Source organism: Lolium rigidum, chromosome 5 (genome assembly GCF_022539505.1).
Source record: "Lolium rigidum isolate FL_2022 chromosome 5, APGP_CSIRO_Lrig_0.1, whole genome shotgun sequence".
Classification (NCBI taxonomy): Eukaryota; Viridiplantae; Streptophyta; class Magnoliopsida; order Poales; family Poaceae; genus Lolium; species Lolium rigidum.
This window is the reverse complement of record NC_061512.1, coordinates 171103633-171113934: the sequence shown is the minus strand read 5'-3', so window position 1 is coordinate 171113934 and position 10302 is coordinate 171103633.

The following is a 10302-nucleotide window of genomic DNA, read 5'->3' as shown; positions in this document are numbered from 1 at the left end:
GCAACCACAAAGCAAGAAGTCTCTTGTGTCCCCAACACACCTAATAGGTGCACTAGTTCGGCGAAGAGATAGTGAAATACAGGTGGTATGAATGAATATGAGCAGTAGTAACGGCGCCAGAAAAGTGCTTGCTGGCGTGCAGTTGATGGTAGTAATATTGCAGACAGTAGAGATGCAGTAAAACAATAAACAAGCAGCGATAGCAGTATTTAGGAACAAGGCCTAGGGATCATACTTTCACTAGTGGACACTCTCAACTTTGATCACATAACAGAATAAATAAATAGATGCTAGACTCTACACTCTCTTGTTGGATAATGAACACCACTAACTGTGTAGGATTACACGAACCCTCAATGCCGGAGTTAACAAGCTCCACAATATTCGATGTTCATGTTTAAATAACCTTAGAGTGCATGACAGATCAACATAACCAAACCAAGTACTAACATAGCATGCACACTCGTCACCTTCACACTACGAAAGGAGGAATAGATCACATCAACACTATCATAGCAATAGTTAACTTCATAATCTACAAGAGATCACAATCATAGCCCACGCCAAGTACTACACGATGCACACACTCGTCACCATTACACCGTGCAGGAGGAATAAACTACTTTAATAACATCACTAGAGTAGCACGCAGATATATTGTGATACAAAACACATTGCAATCATAAAGAGATATAAATAAGCACTTCACTATGCCATTCATAACAGTGAATAAGTATTCTATGAAATATAGCCTAAGAGACCCACACGGTGCACACACTGTCACCTTTACACACGTGGGACAAGGAGTCTCCGGAGATCACATAAGTAAAATCCACTTGACTAGCACAATGACATCTAGATTACAAGCATCAACATATGAATCTCAATCATGTAAGGCAGCTCATGAGATTATTGTATTGAAGCACATAGGAGAGAGATTAACCACATAGCTACCGGTACAGCCCCGAGCCTCAATGGAGAACTACTCCCTCCTCATGGGAGACAGCAGCATTGATGGAGATGGCGGTGGTGTTGATGGAGGAGCCTTCCGGGGGCACTTCCCCGTCCCGGCGGCGTGCCGGAACAGAGACTCCTGTCCCCCAGATCTTGGCTTCGCGATGGCGGCGGCTCTGGAAGGTTTTCTCTGGTTTCGTCGAACGTGTCGAGGTTTTTAGGTCAGGGACCTTTATATAGGCGAAGAGGCGGAGTCGGAGGGTCGACGAGGCGACGACACACTAGGGGGGCGCGGCCAAGGCCTGGGCCGCGCCACCCTGTCGTCTGCGGCCCACATGGCCCTCCTCTGGCGGCTCTCGGGTGTTCTGGAAGCTTCGTGGAAAAATAGGATGCTGGGCGTTGATTTCGTCTGATTCCGAGAATATTTCCTTACTAGGATTTCTGGAACCAAAAACAGCAGAAAACAGGAACTGGCCCTTCGACATCTCGTCAATAGGTTAGTTCCGGAAAATGCATAAATATGTGATGTCTACGGGTGCTTCTATTCTTGTAGACAGTGTTGGGCCTCCAAGAGCAGAGGTTTGTAGAACAGCAGCAAGTTTCCCTTAAGTGGATCACCCAAGGTTTATCGAACTCAGGGAGGAAGAGGTCAAAGATATCCCTCTCATGCAACCCTGCAACCACAAAGCAAGAAGTCTCTTGTGTCCCCAACACACCTAATAGGTGCACTAGTTCGGCGAAGAGATAGTGAAATACATGTGGTACGAATAAATATGAGCAGTAGTAACGGCGCCAGAAAAGTGCTTGCTGGTGTGCAGTTGATGGTAGTAATATTGCAGGAAGTACAGATGCAGTAAAACAGTAAACAAGCAGCGGTAGCGATATTTAGGAACAAGGCCTAGGGATCATACTTTCACTAGTGGACACTCTCAACATTGATCACATAACGGAATAAATAGATAGATGCTAGACTCTACACCCTCTTGTTGGATGATGAACACCACTAACCGTGTAGGATTACACGAACCCTCAATGCCGGAGTTAACAAGCTCCACAATATTCAATGTTCATGTTTAAATAACCTTAGAGTGCATGACAGATCAACATAACCAAACCAAGTACTAACATAGCATGCACACTCGTCACCTTCACACTACGAAAGGAGGAATAGATCACATCAATACTATCATAGCAATAGTTAACTTCATAATCTACAAGAGATCACAATCATAGCCTACGCCAAGTACTAACACGATGCACACACTGTCACCATTACACCGTGCAGGAGGAATAAACTACTTTATTAACATCACTAGAGTAGCACATAGATAAATTGTGATACAAAACACATTGCAATCATAAAGAGATATAAATAAGCACTTCACTACGACATTCATAACAATGAATAAGTATTCTGTGAAATATAGCCTAAGAGACCCACACGGTGCACACACTGTCACCTTTACACACGTGGGACAAGGAGTCTCCGGAGATCACATAAGTAAAATCCACTTGACTAGCACAATGACATCTAGATTACAAGCATCATCATATGAATCTCAATCATGTAAGGCAGCTCATGAGATTATTGTATTGAAGCACATAGGAGAGAGATTAACCATATAGCTACCGGTACAGCCCCGAGCCTCGATGGAGAACTACTCCCTCCTCATGGGAGACAAGCAGCGTTGATGAAGATGGCGGTGGTGTCGATGGAGGAGCCTTCCGGGGCACTTCCCCGTCCCGGCGGCGTGCCGGGAACGGAGACTCCTGTCCCCCAGATCTTGGCTTCGCGATGGCGGCGGCTCTGGAAGGTTTTCTCTGGTTTCGTCGAACGTGGTAGGGTTTTCGCGACGGAGGCTTTAAGTAGGCGGAAGGGCGGAGTCGGAGGCCTGACAGGGGGGCCACACACTAGGGCGGCGCGGGCCCCCCCTTGGCCGCGCCGCCTTACTGTGTCGGCGCCCCGTGGCCCCACTTCGTCCCCCCTCCGGTCTTCTGGAAGCTTCGTGCAAAAATAGGAACCTGGGCGTTGATTTTGTCCAATTTCGAGAATATTTCCATACTAGGATTTCTGAAACCAAAAACAGCAGAAAACAGGAACTGGCACTTCGGCATCTCGTCAATAGGTTAGTTCCGGAAAACGCATAAATATGACATAAAGTATGCATAAAACATGTAGATATCATCAATAATGTGGCATGGAACATAAGAAATTATCGATACGTCGGAGACGTATCAGCTTCCCCAAGCTTAGTTCCTGCTCGTCCCGAGCAGGTAAACGATAACAAAGATAATTTCTGGAGTGACATGCCATCATAACCTTGATCATACTATTGTAAACATATGTAATGAATGCAGCGATCAAAACAATGGTAATGACATGAGTAAACAAATGAATCATAAAGCAAAGACTTTTCATGAATAGTACTTCAAGACAAGCATCAATAAGTCTTGCATAAGAGTTAACTCATAAAGCAATAATTCAAAGTAAAGGTATTGAAGCAACACAAAAGAAGATTAAGTTTCAGCGGTTGCTTTCAACTTATAACATGTATATCTCATGGATATTGTCAATGTAAAGTAATATAACAAGTGCAATATACAAGTATGTAGGAATCAATGGACAGTTCACACAAGTGTTTGCTTCTTGAGGTGGAGAGAAATAGGTGAACTGACTCAACATAAAAGGTAAAAGAATGGCCCTTCACAGAGGGAAGCATTGATTGCTATATTTGTGCTAGAGCTTTGGTTTTGAAAACATATAGAGAGCATAAAAGTAAAATTTTGAGAGGTGTTTGTTGTTGTCAACGAATGGTAGTGGGCACTCTAACCCCCTTGCCAGACAAACCTTCAAAGAGCGGCTCCCATGAATTATTTTTATTTTTGGGTGGCACTCCTTCCAACCTTTCTTTCACAAACCATGGCTAACCGAATCCTCGGGTGCCCGCCAACAATCTCATACCATGAAGGAGTGCCTTTTTATTTTAGTTTTATTATGATGACACTCCTCCCCACCTTTGCTTTCTCAAGCCATGGCTAACCGAATCCTTCGGGTGCCGTCCAACAATCACATACCATGGAGGAGTGTCTATTTAGGTTAATTAATTTGGGACTGGGAATCCCATTGCCAGCTCTTTTTGCAAAATTATTGGATAAGCGGATGAAGCCACTAGTCCATTGGTGAAAGTTGCCCAACAAGAATGAAAGATAAACACTACATACTTCCTCATGAGCTATAAAACATTGACACAAATCAGAGGTGATAAATTTTGAATTATTTAAAGGTAGCACTCAAGCAATTTTACTTTGGAATGGCGGAGAAATACCATGTAGTAGGTAGGTATGGTGGACACAAATGGCATAGTGGTTGGCTCAAGGATTTTGGATGCATGAGAAGTATTCCTCTCGATACAAGGCTTAGGCTAGCAAGGTTTATTTGAAACAAACACAAGGATGAACCGGTGCAGCAAAACTCACATAAAAGACATATTGTAAACATTATAAGACTCTACACCGTCTTCCTTGTTGTTCAAACTCTTTACTAGAAATTATCTAGACCTTAGAGAGAACAATTATGCAAACCAAATTTTAGCAAGCTCTATGTATTTCTTCATTAATAGGTGCAAAGTATATGATGCAAGAGCTTAAACATGAGCACAACAATTGCCAAGTATCACATTATCCAAGACATTTTAGCAATTACTACATGTATCATTTCCCGTTTCCAACCATATAACAATTAACGAAGCAGTTCAACCTTCGCCATGAACATTAAAAGCTAAGAACACATGTGTTCATATGAACCAGCGGAGCGTGTCTCTCTCCCACACAAGCATTTATTCAAACAAAAACAAAAACAAACAGACGCTCCAAGTAAAGTACATAAGATGTGGCCGAATAAAAATATAGTTTCAAGGGAGGAAACCTGATAAGTTGTCGATGAAGAAGGGGATGCCTTGGGCATCCCCAAGCTTAGATGCTTGATTCTTCTTGAAATATGCAGGGATGAACCACGGGGGCATCCCCAAGCTTAGACTTTTCACTCTTCTTGATCATAGTATATCATCCTCCTCTCTTGACCCTTGAAAACTTCCTCCACACCAAACTCGAAACAAACTCATTAGAGGGTTAGTGCATAATCAAAAATTCACATGTTCAGAGGTGACACAATCATTCTTAACACTTTTGGACATTGCACAAAGCTACTGGAAGTTAATGGAACAAAGAAATTCATCCATCATAGCAAAAGAGGCAATGCGAAATAAAAGGCAGAATCTGTCAAAACAGAACAGTCCGTAAAGATGGATTTTATTGAGGCACCATACTTGCTCAGATGAAAATGCTCAAATTGAATGAAAGTTGCGTAGATATCTGAGGATCACTCACGTAAATTGGCATAATTTTCTGAGTTACCTACAGAGAATTAGGCCCAGATTCGTGACAACAAAGAAATCTGTTTCTGCGTAGTAATCCAAATCTAGTATGAACCTTACTATCAAAGACTTTACTTGGCACAACAATGCAATAAAATAAGATAAGGAGAGGTTGCTACAGTAGTAACAACTTCCAAGACACAAATACAAAATAAAAGTACCGTAGCAAAATAAACACATGGGTTATCTCCCAAGAAGTTCTTTCTTTATAGCCATTAAGATGGGCTCAGCAGCTTTAATGATGCACTCGCAAGAAATAGTATTTGAAGCAAAAGAGAGCATCAAGAGGCAAATTCAAAACACATTTAAGTCTAACATGCTTCCTATGCATAGGAATCTTGTAAATAAACAAGTTCATGAAGAGCAAAGTGACAAGCATAGGAAGATAAAACAAGTGTAGCTTCAAAAATTTCAGCACATAGAGAGACATTTTAGTAACATGAAAATTTCCACAACCATATTTTCCTCTCTCATAATAACTTTCAGTAGCATCATGAGCAAACTCAACAATATAACTATCACATAAAGCATTCTTATCATGAGTCTCATGCATAAAATTATTACTCTCCACACAGGCATAATCAATTTTATTAGTAATAGTGGGAGCAAATTCAACAAAGTAGCTATCATCAAATATAGGAGGCATATTGTAATCATAATCAAATTTATCCTCCATAATAGGTGGTACTAAAAGACCAATATCATTATAATCATCATAAATAGGAGGCAAAGTATCATCAAAGTAAATTTTCTCCTCAATGCTTGGGGGACTAAAAAGATCAGGCTCATCAAAACCAGCTTCCCCAAGCTTAGAACTTTCTATATCATTATCAACAATGGTGTTCAAAGTGTTCATACTAATATGTTCCATGGGTTTTTTAATTTTCGCATCAAACCATCCATGTCTTAAATCAGGAAATAGAATAAGAAGCTCATTGTTGTTCATTATGCCAAACTAGTGTAAACAAGAAACAAAAAGATGCAATTGCAGGATCTAAAGGAAATAGCTTCGAGCACACACACAATGGCGCCGTAAAAGTACTTTACCCGGGACCGGAGTATGAGTGCCTTTTACCTTTCCTCCCGCACAACGGCGCTAGAAAAGTGCTTGATGTCTACGGGTGCTTCTATTCTTGTAGACAAGTGTTGGGCCTCCAATAGCAGAGGTTTGTAGAACAAGCAGCAAGTTTCCCTTAAGTGGATCACCCAAGGTTTATCGAACTCGGGGAGGAAGAGGTCAAAGATATCCCTCTCATGCAACCCTGCAACCACAAAGCTAGAAGTCTCTTGTGTCCCCAACACACCTAATAGGTGCACTAGTTCGGCGAAGAGATAGTGAAATACAGGTGGTACGAATAAATATGAGCAGTAGTAACGGCGCCGTGAAAAGTGCTTGGCTGGCGTGCGGTTGATGGTAGTAATATTGCAGAAGTACGGATGCAAAGAAAACAGGAAACAAGCAGCGGTAGCAGTATTTAGGAACAAGGCCTAGGGATCATACTTTCACTAGTGGACACTCTCAACATTGATCACATAACAGAATAAATAGATAGATGCTAGACTCTACACCCTCTTGTTGGATGATGAACACCACTAATCGTGTAGGATTACACGAACCCTCAATGCCGAGTTAACAAGCTCCACAATATTCAATGTTCATGTTTAAATAACCTTAGAGTGCATGACAGATCAACATAACCAAACCAAGTACTAACATAGCATGCACACTGTCACCTTCACACTACGAAAGGAGGAATAGATCACATCAATACTATCATAGCAATAATTAACTTCATAATCTACAAGAGATCACAATCATAGCCTACGCCAAGTACTAACACGATGCACACACTGTCACCATTACACCGTGCAGGAGGAATAAACTACTTTAATAACTTCACTAGAGTAGCACATAGATAAATTGTGATACAAAACACATTGCAATCATAAAGAGATATAAATAAGCACTTCACTACGCCATTCATAACAGTGAATAAGTATTCTGTGAAATATAGCCTAAGAGACCCACACGGTGCACACACTGTCACCTTTACACACGTGGGACAAGGAGTCTCCGGAGATCACATAAGTAAAATCCACTTGACTAGCACAATGACATCTAGATTACAAGCATCATCATATGAATCTCAATCATGTAAGGCAGCTCATGAGATTATTGTATTGAATCACATAGGAGAGAGATTAACCACATAGCTACCGGTACAGCCCCGAGCCTCGATGGAGAACTACTCCCTCCTCATGGGAGACAAGCAGCGTTGATGAAGATGGCGGTGGTGTCGATGGAGGAGCCTTCCGGGGGCACTTCCCCGTCCCGGCGGCGTGCCGGAACGAGACTCCCGTCCCCGGATCTTGGCTTCGCGATGGCGGCGGCTCGGGAAGGTTTTCTCGGTTTCGTCGAACGTGGTAGGGTTTTCGCGACGGAGGCTTTAAGTAGGCGGAAGGGCGGAGTCGGAGGCCCGACGGGGGGCCACACACTAGGCGGCGCGGGCCCCCCTTGGCAGCGCCGCCCATCGTGTCGGTGCCCCGTGGCCCCACTTCGTCTCCCTCCGGTCTTCTGGAAGCTTCGTGAAAAAATAGGAACCTGGGCGTTGATTTCGTCCAATTCCGAGAATATTTCCTTACTAGGATTTCTGAAACCAAAAACAGCAGAAAACAGGAACTGGCACTTCGGCATCTCGTCAATAGGTTAGTTCCGGAAAACGCATAAATATGACATAAAGTATGCATAAAACATGTAGATATCATCAATAATGTGGCATGGAACATAAGAAATTATCGATACATCGGAGACGTATCAATATGACATAAAGTATGTATAAAACATGTAGATATCATCAATAATGTGGCATGGAACATAAGAAATTATCGATACGTCGGAGACGTATCAGCATCCCCAAGCTTAGTTCCTGCTCGTCCCGAGCAGTGCAAACGATAACAAAGATAATTTCGGAGTGACATGCCATCATAACCTTGATCATACTATTGTAAACATATGTAATGAATGAAGCGATCAAAACAATGGTAATGACATGAGTAAACAAATGAATCATAAAACAAAGACTTTTCATGAATAGTACTTCAAGACAAGCATCAATAAGTCTTGCATAAGAGTTAACTCATAAAGCAATAATTCAAAGTAAAGGTATTGAAGCAACACAAAAGAAGATTAAGTTTCAGCGGTTGCTTTCAACTTATAACATGTATATCTCATGGATATTGTCAATGTAAAGTAATATAACAAGTGCAATATACAAGTATGTAGGAATCAATGGACAGTTCACACAAGTGTTTGCTTCTTGAGGTGGAGAGAAATAGGTGAACTGACTCAACATAAAAGGTAAAAGAATGGCCCTTCACAGAGGGAAGCATTGATTGCTATATTTGTGCTAGAGCTTTGGTTTTGAAAACATATAGAGAGCATAAAAGTAAAATTTTGAGAGGTGTTTGTTGTTGTCAACGAATGGTAGTGGGCACTCTAACCCCCTTGCCAGACAAACCTTCAAAGAGCGGCTCCCATGAATTATTTTTATTTTTGGGTGGCACTCCTTCCAACCTTTCTTTCACAAACCATGGCTAACCGAATCCTCGGGTGCCCGCCAACAATCTCATACCATGAAGGAGTGCCTTTTTATTTTAGTTTTATTATGATGACACTCCTCCCCACCTTTGCTTTCTCAAGCCATGGCTAACCGAATCCTTCGGGTGCCGTCCAACAATCACATACCATGGAGGAGTGTCTATTTAGGTTAATTAATTTGGGACTGGGAATCCCATTGCCGACTCTTTTTGCAAAATTATTGGATAAGCGGATGAAGCCACTAGTCCATTGGTGAAAGTTGCCCAACAAGAATGAAAGATAAACACCACATACTTCCTCATGAGCTATAAAACATTGACACAAATCAGAGGTGATAAATTTTGAATTATTTAAAGGTAGCACTCAAGCAATTTTACTTTGGAATGGCGGAGAAATACCATGTAGTAGGTAGGTATGGTGGACACAAATGGCATAGTGGTTGGCTCAAGGATTTTGGATGCATGAGAAGTATTCCTCTCGATACAAGGCTTAGGCTAGCAAGGTTTATTTGAAACAAACACAAGGATGAACCGGTGCAGCAAAACTCACATAAAAGACATATTGTAAACATTATAAGACTCTACACCGTCTTCCTTGTTGTTCAAACTCTTTACTAGAAATTATCTAGACCTTAGAGAGACCAATTATGCAAACAAAATTTTAGCAAGCTCTATGTATTTCTTCATTAATAGGTGCAAAGTATATGATGCAAGAGCTTAAACATGAGCACAACAATTGCCAAGTATCACATTATCCAAGACATTTTAGCAATTACTACATGTATCATTTCCCGTTTCCAACCATATAACAATTAACGAAGCAGTTCAACCTTCGCCATGAACATTAAAAGCTAAGAACACATGTGTTCATATGAACCAGCGGAGCGTGTCTCTCTCCCACACAAGCATTTATTCAAACAAAAATAAAAATAAACAGACACTCCAAGTAAAGTACATAAGATGTGGCCGAATAAAAATATAGTTTCAAGGGAGGAAACCTGATAAGTTGTCGATGAAGAAGGGGATGCCTTGGGCATCCCCAAGCTTAGATGCTTGAGTCTGCTTGAAATATGCAGGGATGAACCACGGGGGCATCCCCAAGCTTAGACTTTTCACTCTTCTTGATCATAGTATATCATCCTCTTCTCTTGACCCTTGAAAACTTCCTCCACACCAAACTCGAAACAAAATCATTAGAGGGTTAGTGCATAATCAAAAATTCACATGTTCAGTAGGTGACACAATCATTCTTAACACTTCGGACATTGCACAAAGCTACTCGGAAGTTAATGGAACAAAGAAATTCATCCATCATAGC